The 18,892-nt window shown below is 40.5% G+C and overlaps 1 long non-coding RNA gene and 1 pseudogene across 1 annotated transcript; both read left to right on the plus strand.

Annotated features, from left to right (window-relative positions):
* The first annotated feature begins 7,544 nt into the window (after positions 1-7,544).
* LOC122146418 lies at positions 7,545-8,081 on the plus strand. The gene is made up of 2 exons (XR_006160972.1): positions 7,545-7,800; positions 8,047-8,081. It is a non-coding gene; the product is annotated as an uncharacterized LOC122146418 (long non-coding RNA).
* Positions 8,082-8,259: 178 nt separating this feature from the next.
* LOC109098256 lies at positions 8,260-18,201 on the plus strand (annotated as a pseudogene).
* Positions 18,202-18,892: the final 691 nt, after the last annotated feature.

Raw genomic sequence — 18,892 nt, forward strand, 5'->3', positions numbered from 1 at the left:
TATTGAAGAAAATACCATGGCAGTATTGTCTTTTTCTATCTTCAACAGAAGAAACGCATACAGGTTTGGAACAGCTTGACGGTGAGTAAACAATGACAGAATTTACATTTTTGGTGAACTGTCTCTTTAAGTTTTCTCATGAGATCGGGTTGGACTGGCCCCATTCACTTCCATTGTAAGTGCCTCACTGTAAAGTTCAGTTTACACCAAGGACAATAACTATAATGACAAAGATAAAGATATTGTTTTAAAAATTATTCTAACTTTAAGATAATAGCAGAGTCCACACCACAGCCATAATGATAATGTCACAGAGTAACAATCTCACTGGAATCAGTTTCACAACAATTTTCTTCCAGCTGATGAACGATTAAAACATCGACAGCCAATCAGATTGTGTTTGTGTTGATGCCAGTATAGTTATCATTATAGTTATAGTTCTTGGTGTGAACGGGCCTTAAGACAGAGAAAAGTGGAAATCAACATTACGCCACAACTGTAATAGACTGAGACTGTCATTTCTCAGATACCGAAGCGCTTATGAATATTAATATTTGAAATCAAAGGCTCAATCAAATCTCTGGCTGAATGGTTTGAATGTGTTCACAGTCCAGAACCGAGCATAGTTAATCTGTTCTCTCAGTGGAGTTGCTCTCTCCCCCTCCAAGCTTTTTTAAAAAAAAAATTATCCTCCACTCATTTCTCAGGTCCAATTCTACCAGTTTCAGACAAAATAGGAGTTTTTCCTTCTTTTGTTTGTCTCCCTCTGTCTCGTTCTTCCCCTTCCTTTTGGCCCATCTTCCATCTTTCCAGACTTTGAAGGGAGTTCAGAGTTCTAATATAAGACCGGTCCCTACCACAACAAAGAAGTCAGCTTTGAGTTTGAATAAACACTTTCTCTCCTTTTTCTGCCTGTCTGTACCCCACTCCCTTTTTTCCTTCTCTGTGTTATTTCTCTTTTGGCCAGTGCTGAAGTATGAGCACTTGTTATGCGTTCTCCATGGTAGCCTTCTTTCTGGAATAGATTAGCAGGCCGGGGAGGAAGGGGAAGCGGCGGCAAACTAAAATCGGCGGAGGGAGACGAAGGTGTAAAAGGGAGTGTGAAAAGAAAGGGATAGAGAGATGGAAAAAGGAAGCGAGAAGCTGAATAATGGGGGAAAAGGAGGATTATGGAATGACAGAGAAGGAAAGAAGTTCACTGTAGGTAACAGAAATGCGCTGTTTGGCTCGCACCCGTTTTTCTTTTGAAACTCAGCTGTGATGGATGTCATCACACTGGTGATTGTGCCCCAAAATGCCTTCCAAATACCTCATGTGTTTTCAGCGCCCTTTTCAAGCCTTTTTTTCGGCTTCCCCATGCCCTTACATACGCCTCATTGTCATCTCTGGACTCTTTTCTCATTCTGTGGCTTATTAACCCACACTCGGTCACTTCCCAGCTCGCATTTGCAATGTATAACATCATGAGCTGTCATCACTCCACTCCCCTTCCCTCCCTCCTTTCTGGCTGGGTTAAAACCACAGGTCTCCTCTCTCTGTGTGCTGGCGAGAGCACATGACCGCAGCCACTGAACTGCAAGTACGTAAATGGACATTCTCTACCTCCTTTCTGCATAGTGGGAATGAATTTGTTTTAGTGTGCCGACCACAGGTCACTTGTAACCACACAGACACATACTCATGTAGATGCACCTTTTACATGTATTTGTATGCGTGTTTGGTTAAAAGAGAATCATATGGTTGAGTTATGTACTTCCAGCTTCTAATTAATCCAATCTGCCTGCAATATGTAGACGAAAACGACATTAGCGCTGCCTAAAACAACTCACCGTGTCCAGATTTCTGTAAGTAGCAAGAGGAAAAAGAATGTGTGTGCGTTTGAATTGCTAATAGGTAGAACTGTTCCTTTGAGCTTTGTGGAAAAAAGTGTTTAACATTCAGGCAGGGCCGTCCTTACAGACTGCCTGAATTCCTCAAATCTGTCAACCGTGCTAGCCAGCTGTCATTCACGTCTAATTTGCTACAACATCATTGACCTTAGGGCTTCTGGCAAATAAACATACACATACGCTGACAAGAAAGAAAAAAATCTTGTCTTGTGAGGAGCAGTTTTTTGTGTTTTTTCTAATGCTGGAATGTTGGGTTGCATTATCGTCAAGTTTTGCAAGAGCTGTGCGACTGCCAGGTGCCTTAGCAAACATGCTATTCTACATATTTTTGGGAACTGTTGTTTTAACCCAACGTTTATGCTGCCGTTTGAGCAGAAACATTGACTCAGAAGGATTAACTGCCCTGAATTCATAGAAATGAAGGCTGAGATGGATAAATACAAATAAGAGCAGGTGCATTCCATAACATAATAAACTTTTTTTTTTCTCATTTAGGTGCCTTTAAAATTATAAATATTATTATTAACAAATAAAATTTTCAAGTTAAATTTAAAATTTTACTTTATACTGTACATGCTGTTTACATAATCAGAAACCAATGTGTTATTCTCTCCTGGCCTAATTGTAAGATGAAACATTTGAGGTGAAACAGCTTTCATATTTTCTAAAAAGAATGCATATTAATAAAGTCTTGTGTGTAGGAGTGTTGCTTTTTATGCAGATAGAGCAGTTGTTGTGAAAGCCTAATGAAATATAATGCATCTGACAGATGTTGGGAGGACACACACTTTCACACACACACTGAACCCTATCAAGGTCAAACCCTAATGCACCTCCTGTGCATTTGCCAGTCTGTGGTGCTTTCCTCTGGACTCCACCTGCTGAGGAGGTTGCACATAGAAACTTCAGCTCTTAATGTGGCCTTTACCATTGTTTTCCATCACATTATGTAGATTTAGTGTTCAAATAGAACTTATTAACCATTTAACAATGTTCAGAGAAAGATGTTTAACTATTTTGTGAAAATAACAGCAGATGTGGCATAAAAGGGAGGATTCCGGGAACTCAGGTATGTGTTCTGATTTACAATAGCTGAGGAAATCAAAATGGCTACAATTCACAAATGCATCCAACCATTTATACGCCTGTCTTTGGAGATTTATAGAATCCACACTGCTTAATCTGTAGTAAAGTAGATCAGGATACTTTATCTATTTACTTTATGAAATTGTCTCATATTCAATTAACCATCAAGGTATATCTGCATAGCCTATGTGCACTTTGTTCCTAAATCAAAATAAACAGGATTGGATAAAGGCTTTTTATATAAGACTTGGTGGTTTGGTCTGAATTACAACTCCATTATAGTCATTTAGCCCTAAAACATTTTTGAGAACGAAATCTGATTTAAATGCATTACATGTGGCTGTTTGCCACATGCCGCGTCTGTTTTCGCTTATAAAAAGAAAGTTTGACTCAGGAGCACTCCTGCTGCCCCCCTTCGGACGCATAGAGGGCTGCTTGAAAAAAATATTCCAAATGATTCCACGTTTTGTAATTACTGACATGAAAGCCACTATTTTTAGATATCTACAGATTCTTCCTAGAACCGATCGCGTTTTAAACTTTGTTCTGTGTTAAACGTTCTGATCTACAGAGGGTTGGTGTTTCCCATACAGCATAAATAAATAAATGCACACAAAACATTATATCTATTTAATGATATTATATTTATTAATATAGAACTATAAAATAAATACTATTTATTAATTGTTTGTTTGTTTATATTTGCAATTTATTTGTTATATTTTCAACATTTTAATCTAATTAATAGTTAAAAAAATTAATATTTATTTAAAATGGTTAATTAAATAATGATAAAATATTAAAATGTAGCATTATTAAATATGAAGTTATATTACATTTTAATATAATTTAATATATATATATATATATATATAGATATATATATATATATATATATATAATAATCTAGGATATATATATATATATAAAATTGTTTTATATTTTTTTTTTCAACACACACACACACACACACACATGTTTGTTTTTGTGAAAAGTGGGGACATCCCCATAGGCGTAATGGTTTTTATACTGTACAAACTGTATATTCTATTGCCATACAACAACCCTACACCTACCCCTTACAGGAAACTTTGTGCATTTTTACTTTCTCAAAAAAACTCATTCTGTATGGTTTATAAGCGTTTTTAAAAATGGGGACATGGGTTGTGTCCTCATAAGTCACCCTCTCCTTGTAATACCTGTGTCCATACCCATGTCATTATACAAAGTTGTGTCCTGATATGTCACAAAAACACACACACACACACACACACACACCCACACACACACACACACACACACACACACACACACACACATATATATATATATATATATATATATATATATTGTTTCCACCTTGGCTGTTGAGTTGGTTTGGCGGCTGAGAATGTCTCAGAGCATCACATGTGTGCCAATAGCAGTGTGACTTCTGGATGATTTCCTCAGCCACTCCATAAATATCTGTCTGTCTTCTGTGGGAATCCTTTAGTTGACACAGCTGAGAAGCAGGTGTTATTCAATAGATTCCTCCCCATCCCTCGTTCCCTTCATCTTTCTGTCCTGTTCTTCAAGCTGCTCTTTCAATCTATCCTCATTCTGTGTGTCTTTTGCTTGATGTTCTTGTCCCCCCACCACCAGTCTCCACATACCATAGGCCTGCCAGTACATATCCAGCTCTACTAGTCATGCTAAAATGACAAACCTTGTCTATGTCTGTGTATATGTGTGATATGGGAGAATGATTATGTGTGTGTGTGTGTGTGTGTGTGTGTGAGTGAGAGAGAGAGAGAGAGAGAGAGAGTTGAGGGCAGTGCCCACATTCCTATGGCATTCTTGACATTCTTCGCCTGTGGCACACTGCCCCATCTCCACACTGTCAGTATGTGTGTGAGAGAGATTTGATGCATAAATGAAAATATACACTTTGTTCTTTTGCTGTTGCAGGCCCACAGGGAGGACTGGGGTAATTAGCAGAAGACTGTGCCTCCACCCTGTGGCAGTTCATGAAGGTGCAATTAGTGTATAGGTCTACATATGCAATAAGGACTATGCTGCGTTTCAAGTTCATGTATTTTGAGGTTGCAAGGCAGCACTATATGTCTATTGATATTCCTCTTTTGAAGAGTTCTGGAATCAATTCTGTTTGAACTGCTTTATACATATATTCATTTTGACTTTTAATTATTAAAAAAAATACATAAAAATGAAGATTTAAATGTGAATATCTCCCATTTACATTTTTAAAATGTTTTTTCTTCATGCAGAAATATAATTTTTATTTCATCTGTGTAACCATTTATAGCCACTTTTGCACTTCAAAGATAGTATTATGCTAATTATTAAAACCTAAGCCTAACTTAAACTTAAGCTTTACTAAAACTATTTTTTTTTTTACACATTTGTGAGGTTCCAAGCCCTGGTGTTTCCTTCTGGAAAGGAAAATCACGTATTATTACACTGTATTTGGTGCAATGGAAATGATCATTGACTTTGTCTTTAGAGTATTTTTTTTTTTTTTAAATAATTGTTTTGTTTGTTTGTTTTTTGTTTTAAAAAAGTCCCTCATGCTCACCAAGGCTGCATGTATTTAATCAAAAATACAGTAAAAATGGTTAAATTTGTGGAATATTTTGACAATTTAAAAGAACTACTTTTAGAAATGTTTTAAAACTTAATTTCTTTGATGAATAGAAATTTCAAAAGAACAACATTTCTTTGAAATATATTATAAAATATATTATATATCATTTAACGTTATAAATGTCTTTACTGACACTTTTGATCAATTGTATACACCCTTGCTGAATTAAAGTATTACATTTTTAATCTTACTTACCCCAAACCTTTGAATGGTAGTGTATTACGGTTTCCACAAAATATTAAGCAGCACTAATTTAACTGTAGAACTGGATTATTTTATATAAAAAAAAAAGAATAAAAAAAGTGTTTTAAACAATTTAGTTAAAAAAAAAATACAACTTTGTTTAAAAAGTCACACTCCTTCATTGATCCTAAATGGCAATAAACATGAAGAACAACTGTTTACACCACTCAGTGGGTCGTTTTAAGTCGCTTTATTTCCGACTCGGCTCTGTGCCATTTAGTATGCACTTAAGGTAATGGAAAGCAGGAGAATATCATGGAAACCCTGTAGTCTGCTGCTCAGCCAATCGCGAGCAGCTGGATTATGCCTCACAAAACCTTTTAATACCACTGTTCACTAATGGTCCGGTCCCGCAGTCCTTTAATCCCCGCTACATTAATTAAAAAGAGCACGAGCCCTTGGAGCCCTGCTCCAGTTTCATTCCATAGACAGATTGTGTTTGGTGCTTATTTAAAACATAATTTCTTTACTTGTCAAGGAAGGCAGGAGGAATGAGAAAGGGATACATTTGTAGAAATTACATAGGGAAGAAGCTAGAGTTCTTTTGAAATATGTTGTAAAGTCTTGTCTCCACTTCATTGCCTGCTCTTGTAACCACCACAATATATCCATGATGCTAAATTTTGGCCTAAATATTAGATAGTTCACCCAAAAATTAGGATTATGGTTTGGTTTAGGGTTAGTTATAATTATGCATAATTTATTGTTTTTACAATAGTAAATAGCCTACATATAAAATATAACAAGGGCACTGTGAAATAATTGTTACCAAATGAAATTCTCACATTTATATCTAAACTAATATCAAAAATTGAAAGATTAGGCCTATTTTTGTGTGATGTTATTGCTTATTGCAGGATGACATGGTTTGTTGGCTCAACTTTTTTCCTCATTTAAGACACATTCATTTTTGTTTGAGGATTTTAGCATTTTAAACACGTTGAAATTGTGACTTAAATAGCTGGATTTAGTATTCAAAGTAAACTTTATGGTAAGTTACAAAATAAATCATAAAAACGAGTCTGATTGAATATAAGGAAATAGTTTTGAAACATAATGCTATGTTTGAAAAGGAAGACACAGTATAAGAGCTAATGTTTAGCCTTAAGTCGACGACTGCTGTCATGAGGCACCTTTTCTCCCAACACACAGGTCCCATTCCACCTCCACCCCTTCTGTCTCCCTCATCCAAACACACTAACACTCTCTTGACCCTTGCGCACGTGCCATTGGCCAAAGGCGCGTGCTCTGGTGCTGAAGTACCAAGTTCAGGCATTTACCACTTGACTGTCATTAGCGTGCAGCTCTTTCTCTTTTGAAATGCTGCTGTGCGTTTGGGTGGGTTTTTGTCCACCATTTTAAAGCTTTAATAATGAATATTTTGTTTGGTCGTTCATTTGAAAGCACACATTAAGAAGGAGCCTATATTTCAATGAAGCTGTGGATATGGACATGGCAGGTATCCTGTCTGGCGCTCGATGCGTCTGTGATGGATGTAGTTCTGGCACAGATTCGTTATACGATCCCAGAGGAACTGGAGCACGGGGCTTTTGTTTGAAATATTGCGGAGGATCTGGGACTAGACACCAGTAAACTCTCAATCCGCCGGTTTAGAATAGTCTCAGTCAATATTTAGAGGTGAATTTAGAAAACGGGGTTGTATTTGTCAGTGAAAGTGTACTAAAATGACGGCCAGTTATTTAATGTTCATACAGTTCTAGTATATGTGTAATGGTTAATCGCTGTTGTTATTTAGTCAGGCGTCAGTCACACGCCTATTGTTAGGACCCAGAAGTCAAAAAAGGACCCGGACGCTGACGCAGTTTCAGGGCAGATATGATCGCTATTATTATTACTAGCGTGAGACGATTCTAACGGTGATGATAATGCCAGTTCTCCCGCAATATTGAGTTATCGCATGTGTGCGTGCATCAAAGAGTAAGTTTGTTTCTTCATTATACTGTGTTTATATTTGATTGTGCATTAGTCTTTCAAGACGTGTTTACCGCGTCTATCGAGCACATGTGTCTGTCAGCTAATCTCTAGCCAATCTTATCATACGATCGCTGTTAGACGCACTATCAGTGTTAATGTCATAGCAAATGCAGATATTATTCATTTGCATATTGATGTTTATCAGTGTGTATATTTACACTTTATTGTTGTTGTTGTTTCTCTTTCTAGAACCACACTTAATTAAATATTGTTTGAGTTTGCAATGGGTGGTCTATGAGTGGTGAGTGCATCTAGCTCCTCCTAAACGGACATCATCTAAGTTAATTGTTCTGATCGGACAAGTTTCAGTGGTTTCCACCGTTTATTAATTAGCACCTAAGAGCAGAACAATATTTTACATGGTCCTTCGAGCCGGAAGCAGGCAACTTCTGAATTAATACAATGTCCATACATAGTGAGGAGATTAGTGATGCTACAGTTCGCTCTCGACGCCGAACGCAGATGCCAAAGTACCTTGATGACTATGAGGTGGATTATGTGCCAGAGCAGCCATCAGCACACACAAACCCTCAGACCACTCCAACGTAGGAGAACAGCCAATAGGGGCTACAGGAGGTCCATTACCACTTCACAGCACCCTGGTTGCTGGCATTGATCACTTTTCCTGCCTATGGGGGGAATGCACACTTCTCACCTGAAGCACTGGAGATGCGCCTCAAGGATCTGGAGAAAGAGAACCGTCAACTCAGACGCGACCTCAGTGAACACTCAGCAGCTCACACTTCAAGATCATTGTCTCCATCTCAACCATTTTCATTCACTCAGACATTTGACGTGCAATATGGAGAATCGAATCTCTACCTCACTGTCACACCACAGAGTAACGTCAACAAGAGATCAAAGCGATCCACGTTATGAAGGAGAAAGGTCAGTGAAACACAGTAAGGATAAGTTGCACTCAGAACGTCAATGTGATAGAATAGATGAGATCATTCATGAGCTTCAGAGGATGAAAGCGGGTTCCAAGCAATCCAGATCAATTTCGCCATCGCCAGAGCGTGCAGTATCACCCCAGAGGGCTGAGCATGCAGATGAAAGCTATCACCACTCAAGACATCCATCCTCACACTATTACAGCCCTACCTCCAGGCAGCAGAGACCATTCGTGCCTTATCATTCTTCATTGCCAATCAGTCAAGAGAACACTTATCGTGGTCCAACCCCTACCATTCCTAACTTCACCAAAGAGGATCCACGTGAGTTCGCCAGGTTAAAGGTAGCTCTTGACAATCTCCTGCCTGCTGATGCCAAAGAGCACTTTAAGTTCCAAATATTGATGGACCACTTGAAGTTTGAAGAAGCATTGCTCATTGCTGACTCCTACAGTAACAGCAGGTACCCTTACACTCATACCATGCAGGCACTAACAGAACTCTATGGGCAACCGCATCAACTTGCACTTCAACGCATTGCTGTTATGATGGATGGGCCCAGCATAAGAAGTGGTGACACCAGAGCATTCAGGCTTTTTTGCACTAAAGGTACGAGCCCTCGTTGGAATGTTGGATCAGTTAGGAAGTCCTGGACGTACAGAATTGGCTTGTGGATCGCATGTCTCCCCCTCCTAGCTAAACTACCTCACGATCTCAGAGCAAACTTTAAGAGGTATGTCAATCCACTCAAGACACCTATCCCTACCTTGCTTGAATTTGCAGAATGGCTGGAGTATGAGGTGAGAGTGCAAGAGGATGGTACCCAGTTCGGTATTGACCCTGGTAGAGAGAGACAGAGCTTCCGCAAAGACCAGCAAAGAGTGCCTAAAGTAGCGCACAAATCTACTGCCATCTTCCATGGAAGAGAGCAAAGTCCAGTTTCCAAGGTTGAAGTGGTTCGCCGGAATACAGTTTCAGAGGTGAGATCACTAGAGAAACCAAAGAAATACTGCCCCTTCTGTAATACCACACAGCACTATCTCAATCAGTGTTCAAACTTCAATACTGCTGACCAAAGATCAGATTGTTACCTGGATCAGATCCAATCAGAGATGTTGGAAATGTGGGCGCGATCACCAAGCAGGTCAGTGTACTCTTAAGGCGAAATGCAAGAAGTGTCAGAGGAGACATCTAGAAATTCTGCATGAGGCCAACAATGAACTGAATGCTAATGCCACCAAAGAAATGGGAGAGATCACCCAGTCTACCAGCACCACGATAGAAACTCTGTATGTTGATAGACCTACTGGCAGCAGTAGAGTGTTACTGAAATTGTGCAGAGTCCTCATACGCAACGGAGACTTTTCACTAGATACATACGCACTACTAGATGATGGTTCAGAGCGCACAATACTTCTCCATGAAGCAGCTCAGCTACTCAACCTCAATGGTAAACCCGAAGACCTGTGTCTTCGCACAGTGCGCCAAGACATCCGCGTTTATCCATGGCTTCACAGTATCATTCTCAGTGAGTCCAGCTACACAACCAGATCGCAACTTCACAATCAGAAGAGCCTTCACTGCAGAGGAGCTTGGATTAGCCCCTCATTCCTACCCAATTGAAATGCTCCAAAATAAATATCGCCATCTCAGAGGCCTACCTCTTCAGTCAATTGACCATGCAAGGCCATTACTGCTCATTGGGTCAGATTACCCACAACTGATCACCACCCTGTTGAGCCAGTTCATTTGGGACCCCCCGGAGGTCCAGCAGCTGTGAAAACTAATTTGGGATGGACACTCCAAGGTCCATCAAAGTTCCTTGAACACATTCCACATACACAACAGTGCTTGTTTACATCTGTAAGCCTTGCACCTAATGATCTATACAGTCAAGTGGAGCGGTTGTGGCAGATGGATATCCTTGCCCTACCAAAATGAACGACTTGTGACGAGGTCAAAGCAAGATGCAGAAGCTGTGCGCATTCTGGAGGAGAAAACCATGAGGGTTGAAGTTGAAGGTGTGCAAAGATACGCAACCCCCCTCCTCTGGAAAATCAGTCCTCCACCTCTAGCTGCTCCAAAGGAAGCGGTAATGCCTCATTTGAGAAGGACTGAAAATCAGCTGGCACAGAGCTTTGAGAAATCCCAAGCATACACATCTGAGATGAACAGGCTGCTAGAATCAGGCTATGTGAGAAAAATTCCCAAATCCACAGCTGTACAGACTTCAGGGTGGTATATTCCACATCACATGGTCCACCACAACGGAAAGAACAGGATAGTATTCAATTGTTCTTTCAACTTCCAAGGGCTGAACTTAAATGAATATCTTATTCCTGGGCCAACTCTGGGTGCTACCTTGCTGGGAGTACTTCTCCGTTTCAGAGAGCATGCAGTAGCCATTAGCAGTGACATAAAGGGGATGTTTCATCAGGTGCGTCTCCTACCAGAAGACCAACCATTCTTGCGATTCCTGTGGCGAGACCTGAAACCGACCAATGCACCTGATGTCTATCAGTGGTCAGTGTTACCCTTTGGCACCACGTGCAGCCCCTGCTGTGCAACCTTTGCTCTTCGGAAACATGTTGCTGATCACAGCCAACCGGATAATGAGGTACGAGTAGCAGTAGATCGTTGTTTTCTATGTGGACAACTGGTTGCAGAGTGTCCCCTCTTTTGAGATTGCCAGACAATTAGTGGATTGATATGCGACATCTGCTGGCCAAGGGTGGATTTGAACTGCGTCAATGGGCTAGTAACACTCCCCAACTGCTGCAACACCAGCCGCAACAAATCAGGTCAGAGAACCATGACCATTGGTTTAGTTCAGACAGGGCCGACCCCCAGGAGCGCACACTAGGACTTAGGTGGCAGTGCAGATCTGACACCCTTGGTTATAAAAATGGCTATGTCGTAAAAACTGGGCCCACTATGCAACACATATATAGCATCCTTTCTAGTCAGTATGATCCCTTGGATTCCATCACCCCCATTTACCACTTGAGCTAAGATCATAGTCCAGAGGCTCTGGGACAAAAAAAGAGAATGGGATGACCCTGAACTGCCCACAGACCTCAGAAATTCATGGCTCACATGGGAAGACGAGCTTCCACAACTTTCCTGTGTCACACTTCCCAGATGCTACACTACAAATGTAGATCCATTGATAAGCTCAAGAACTGTGCACACATTCTGTGATGCCTCAGAGCGAGCGTATGGAGCTGTAGCCCTATCTCCGCACTGAAGATAGCAAAGGACAGATAGAGGTGTCATTCTTGGCAGCTAGATCACCAGTAGCTCCAAAGAAGCAGCAAACAATTCCCCGACTCGAGCTATGTGCTGCTTTAACTGGAGCACAATTGGCAGCAGTTCTGCAAAGAGAGCTCACACTAGACATCAGCAGTTTCAGATACTGGACTGATTCTACAACCGTGCTCAACTGGCTTCAATCGGACTCATGCCATTTTAAAGTGTTTGTAGGAACGAGAGTTGCGGAGCTTCAAGAGCTAACTGATTCACATTTATGGTCCTATGTTCCCTCACAAGACAACCCTGCTGACGATATTACTCGTGGCATGACACTGGTTCAGCTAGCCGAAACTACCCGCTGGAAGAATGGCCCAGAATTTTTGCAGAAACCTCTATCGTCTTGGCCCAAAATGCCCAATCTGGTACCAACTGACACCTCAAAGGAACTGCGTTAACCCAGTATCCTTCCATCTAATAACTCAGGGTGACCAGCATTCAGTCAGTGCATCTCGATTTGACAATTTTTTCAAGAGCTTGTAAATGCAACAGCCAGATCCCTTCACTGGGCGGCCAGTTCCACAGACACTGTCACTGCTGACACGTATAAGAAAGCCGAGCTCAAAATTATTCAACAGTCTCAAATGGAGAGTTTTCCTGATGAATATGCTCAGCTTCAAGCAGGGAAAGCCATCTCCTCAAACAGTCGTTTAAAGACATTAGCTGCCGAATTTGATTCTGACACGCAACTGATTAGAGTGGGTGGACGACTCCGAAGATGTCATCTACTAAGTCCTGAAATTCTTCACCCAATTGTCCTAGACCCAGTCCATCCAGTGACTAAACTACTAATTCAGCAGTACGATGCACAACTCCATCACCCTGGTACTGAAAGAGTCTTTGCTGAAATCAGAAGACGCTTCTGGATCTTGAGAGGCCGTCAAGCAGTAAGATCAATTCAGCATCACTGTACTGAGTGTCAAAGGTGGCGTGGCAAGCCCAATATACCTAAAATGGCTGACTTACCTCCTTCCAGTTTAAGACTCTTCAAACCATCACCACAAGGGCACAGGCGTGGCCTGCTTTGGCTCATTTACCATCAAAATTGGGTGCCAGAACGAGAAATGCTGGGGTATCATTTATAAATGTTTGACCACAAGGGCAGTGTACATAGACCTTCTCTCTCAAGCTGACACAGACTCCTCCTCATGTCTCTACGTCGATTCATCGCCCGTAGGGGAAAACCTCATGAGTTGTGCTCTGATCAGGGTACCAATTTCAAGGGTGGAGATTGTGAGCTTAAGGAAGCCTTCAACAATATTCACACTCACTTACAAAGAGAACTTGCCAAGCAACAGATTGACTTCCATTACAATCCACCAAACTCCCCACATTTCGGAGGATCCTGGGAAAGAGAAATCAGATCTCTTAAAGCTGCACTGTACACCACCATTGGTGTGCAAACTGTCACGGAGGAAGTGCTCAGGACTGTCCTTGTTGAAATCGAAGGAATTCTAAATTCAAAGCCATTGGGATAAACGTATCCTCAGATGTAGCGGATCCTGATCCAATAACCCCTAATTCTCTCTTAATGGGCCGACGAGACTCTGCCTTGCCACAGGTAATTTACCCTGCATCTGAACTGCTCAGCCCAGTCAAGCACTGGAGACACAGCCAGATATTGGCAGACCAGTTCTGGAGCAGTTATCTGCGTAACTACCTACCCGGACACTCCAGTCTCGCCAGAAATGGCAACAAGAGAAAGACAACTTGACAGTAGGGACAGTGGTTATGATTGCTGATCCACAATTCCCCAGGGCACTCTGGCCTGTTGGAACTGTGAAATCTGTCCAGGTCGGAGCTGATAATAAAGTAAGAGCTGCAGAAATCCAGATCAAAGACAGAACCTACATCAGACCTGTTGTCAGATTAATTAAGCTCCCTTCACTTCCTGAATGACTGTGAGTACTGGCCCAAGATACAAATCTGCAAGCACATTTGGGGGCGGCTGTACTAAAATGACGGCCAGTTATTTAATGTTCATACAGTTCTAGTATATGTGTAATGGTTAATCGCTGTTGTTATTTAGTCAGGCGTCAGTCACACGCCTATTGTTAGGACCCAGAAGTCAAAAAAGGACCCGGACGCTGACGCAGTTTCAGGGCAGATATGATCGCTATTATTATTACTAGCGTGAGACGATTCTAACGGTGATGATAATGTCAGTTCTCTCCCGCAATATTGAGTTATCGCATGTGTGCGTGCATCAAAGAGTAAGTTTGTTTCTTCATTATACTGTGTTTATATTTGATTGTGCATTAGTCTTTCAAGACGTGTTTACCGCGTCTATCGAGCACATGTGTCTGTCAGCTAATCTCTAGCCAATCTTATCATACGATCGGCTGTTAGACGCACTATCAGTGTTAATGTCATAGCAAATGCAGATATTATTCATTTGCATATTGATGTTTATCAGTGTGTATATTTACACTTTATTGTGTTTGTTGTTTCTCTTTCTAGAACCACACTTAATTAAATATTGTTTGAGTTTGCAATGGGTGGTCTATGAGTGGTGAGTGCATCTAGCTCCTCCTAAACGGACATCATCTAAGTTAATTGTTCTGATCGGACAAGTTTCAGTGGTTTCCACCGTTTATTAATTAGCACCTAAGAGCAGAACAATATTTTACAGAAAGAATTTATCGAGAAGAGTTGTGCGAACAAAATACATATTGTTCATTTCATCTCCAGGTTGTGATCGAAAACACATTAGAACTGTATAGGGTGGAAGCTGAAATATTAGATGTCAACGACAACTCTCCGTTTTTTTCTTGGAGTGAATTTAATCTGGATATCTCCGAATCGGCCGCGCCTGGATCGCGTTTCCCACTGGAAAGCGCGCAGAACCGGGACGTCGGTGACAACTCTCTGCGCTCTTATATGCTGAGCGTAAACGAACACTTTGTCCTGGATATCCAGACACGCAGTGACGGCAGGAAATTCGCAGAACTGATCCTCGAAAGTCCGCTGGACCGGGAGCAGCAGAAGACTCACCTGATGGTTCTTACAGCGGAGGACGGAGGCTCGCCAGAAAAATCGGGCACTGCGCAAATAAACATAACGGTGCTGGATGCCAAAAACAACACGCCTGTGTTCGATCAGAACTTTTATAAGGTGAGGCTAGCTGAAAACGCACCGCGAGGCACAGTGGTGATAAAACTAAACGCCACTGATCTAGATGAAGGAACCAATGGAGAAATCACGTACTCCTTTAGCGGCCACGCTCCAATGAAGGTGCGCGAGCTCTTCAGCATGGATTCCCGCACTGGAGAAATCAAAGTAAAGGGACTTTATGTACAAGCCAAAGACAAGGGACCGTCAGCGGTGGCGGTGCACTGCAAAGTTATGGTTAACATCATAGACGTCAACGACAATCTTCCAGAAGTGATTCTTACGCCAGTATCCACGCCAGTTCAAGAAGACGCGCCACCTGGCACAGTGATAGCAGTCATTAGCGTAATGGATAAAGATTCTGGAGAAAACGGAAATGTGGACTGTGAGATTCCTCATCACGTTCCCTTTCAGCTACATTCATCTTTTAAAAACGATTACATTTGATTTTCTGGACAGAGAGACTATTTCAGAGTAGAACATCACTCTCATGGCGCGTGATATGGGTTCACCACCGTTGTTTACTAGGAAAACAATTTTAGTGCAAGTGTCTGACATAAACGATAACGCGCCGCGTTTCAAACAGCCCTCCTACACGGTCTACCTGACCGAAAACAACGCACCAGGAGCCTCGATTTGCACCATCACAGCATAAGACGCAGACTCGGGTCAGAATTCCTAGTTGTCCTACAGTATTCTAGAAAACGACATCCATGGAAGGCCGTTATCCACCTACGTGTCCATCAACTCAGATAACGGCAACATTTACGCACTGCGTTCTTTCGACCACGAGCAACTCAGCAACTTTCAGATCGTGGTTCAAGCCGAAGATGCTGGTTTTCCGCCTCTCTGCGCGAACGCAACAGTCAACGTGTTTGTTTTGGAACAGAAGGACAACCCTCCAGTCGTTGTATCCCCGTTGCCCGAGAATTAAACCGCAGCGGTTGTAGTTGTCCCCAGATATGCTAATGCCGGGTACCTAGTGGCTAAAATCACCGCCATGGACGCGGACGCCGGGCAAAACTCTCGTCTCTTTTATGAAGTCCACCAAGCTACAGATAGATGGACAACGACCACAGGAGGCAGAAGCTGGTGGTTTTGGTCAAGGACAAGTTGTTGACAGCGTGCCAGAATCCTTGTCTGATTTTGGTGACCTCGCGCATAGCCCCCAGTACCGGTCAAACCTCACGCTTTATGTAATCGTATCTCTGGGCGCCTTTTCATTCACGTTTCTTGTGGCTATTATTGTCCTGGCTACAATTAAGGGATTAAAGGATAGGAACTCGTGCTGTGGATTTCATTCTAAGGACTCCGACAGTGACGTAATTAAAAAAAAAATCTAGCTTGAACATTCACTTATCACCGTGATCAAAGGTCACTGCGTGGAAGTAAACGAGAACAACCCAGTAGGTCAAAACTACTGCTATAAAATGTATCTGACTCCAGAGTCATCTAAAAGTGACTTCTTGTTCCTCAAGCCTTTTAGCCCGACAGGAACATCTTCCCGAAATAACATGAAGGAAATGGAAAACAAAACTTTGACCCGGAGCCCAGCCAGCCACAGTCTTAAATGGTACAAGGATACGACCTTCCCAAATGAAGTAAGTGATAAAAATAAGAAAAAAATCTCAAGTTTGTCCACTAGATGGAGAATTCTGATACTTGTTGTGTAACCCTGTGTCACCCTATAGCACCCTTCCTCAAATCATGCCCTGGAGGTCCAATGCGCTGCAGAGTTTAGCTCCAACCCTGATCAAAGTCACCTGCCTGTGATTTTATAATGATCCCAAAGACATTGATTAGCATTGATTAGCATGCTCAGTTGTGTTTGATTAGGGTTAGAGCTAAACTCTGCAGGAAAGTGTATCTCGAGGTCCAGATTTGAGGATCCCTGCCCTATAGGATAATAAAATGTAAATAATAACATGTAAATTGTAATGTAATTTGAAAACATAAAATATAAATGCCAATGTACGAAATACACGAAGGACAACAACAACAACAACAACAACATGTATAGTATATACTAAAATACAACATAAGAAACAATACATAGCAATTCTGTTTTAAATACATTTACGGTGATGCATTAGTAAAGTCATTTAGTGCTTTAGTGACTGTTTTTGATGTATTCTGAGGCCTTTTCTCTTCTTGGCATATACATTATGTTTGTAGTACATTCTTTAACCTCTCATGTGTAAGTGGAGTAAATATTTTAACTCTTTTTTTCTCCCTCTCTCTTTGCAGCTTAAACAGGGAAACAAAGACCAAACCCTGACCAAGAACCAGCTCAATTATGCCTATAAAAGGTTATTAAAGTAAAAGCTGATTCTATCACTCTCTGTCCTCCATCCTCTCTCACTCTCTCTCACATGCACAAAGCATCTGATGTGTCCATGTTTTTATTTTTCTAGTAATACTCCAATAAAGACAGGTAGGACACTGCAGTGCAGACTGATTCAGGACTCAGACAACAATGCTTACACATCTGTGCCACAGTACTGGACCTGGGGAAGAAGACCAGCTTCATACATAGGTTCCTTGTGATTTATCTGAATTGTTTATCCAATCATTTTTCTTTGTCATCTAAAACAGACTATAGGACCTCATCTAAGGGTGGAGGTTTTCCAAATCGCTCATGGACACGTTACAATCAACAGGATTCAGTTCAACCCTCACCAGACTATCAACAACTATCAATCAAGATGACTCAGTAATAACCAATGATTTTTTCAAATGTTTTTTCCAGTTATATTTTTTATCTGCATATTACTTCCTGCATATATGTTGTGTATATTTTAGTTGTATTATATGTACTATATGATTTGGCAACAACAGGACTTAAAAGTACTCTGATAATTATTATTTATTTATTTTTATTTTATTTTTTTTTTTGCTTTTTTTCAGTTAATTGCAGTATTTCTGAAAGCAATGCTTTAATTGTAATTATCCATATTGATGAGAATATATGTTATATTTTCCTATTTTGTATTCCTCTCATTACCAAAATGTATAGAATTAATATAACTCTTTGGTCTTTCTTCTTGTTAAAATAATAAATAAATAAATAAATAAATAAAACTGTTTCCATTGCAGTGGTTCTTGCTGTGCCAAAAATTACAAGAAACATTAAGAGCACGATGATATAAAACCGTGCATCTCTTGGCTACATATACCAATGACAGAAAAAAAGTAAGAGAGCAAGAATATGACTTTAAAGGCAGCTTTTGAATTTACTTAATCATTTAGCTGACGCTTTTATCCAAAGCGACTTGCAAATGAGGACAATAGAAGCAATCAAACCAACCAAAGAGCAACAATATGTAAGTGCTGTGACAATTCCCGTGTAGTCTAACCCTAACTCTCTAACACTAACTCGCTATTCTGTTTCTATTCTACCTTTTTATTCTTTCTATTTATTATTAAAAACAAATAAATAAATAAAAATGGTGCTGAACTTCATTCTTGTTGGATGACGCGAATTATTATTATTATTATTATTATTATTCAATTTGTCAAGAAAAAATAAATAAAAGTACTTTAAATATCAATACATTTAATACATTTAATACTTTCAACATCTGCAGCTGAACCACACATTACATATAGACTTTCATTAAGAACATTAATAAGGATTTTCGGTATTTCGCAACAAAGTCAAAAGTAGAGCAGAAAATACTAATCTTTTACTATAACTTTTTTTTTTTGGTCATAAATATATT

The sequence above is a fragment of the Cyprinus carpio genome, chromosome A10, assembly GCF_018340385.1.
Source record: "Cyprinus carpio isolate SPL01 chromosome A10, ASM1834038v1, whole genome shotgun sequence".
Lineage (NCBI taxonomy): Eukaryota > Metazoa > Chordata > Actinopteri > Cypriniformes > Cyprinidae > Cyprinus > Cyprinus carpio.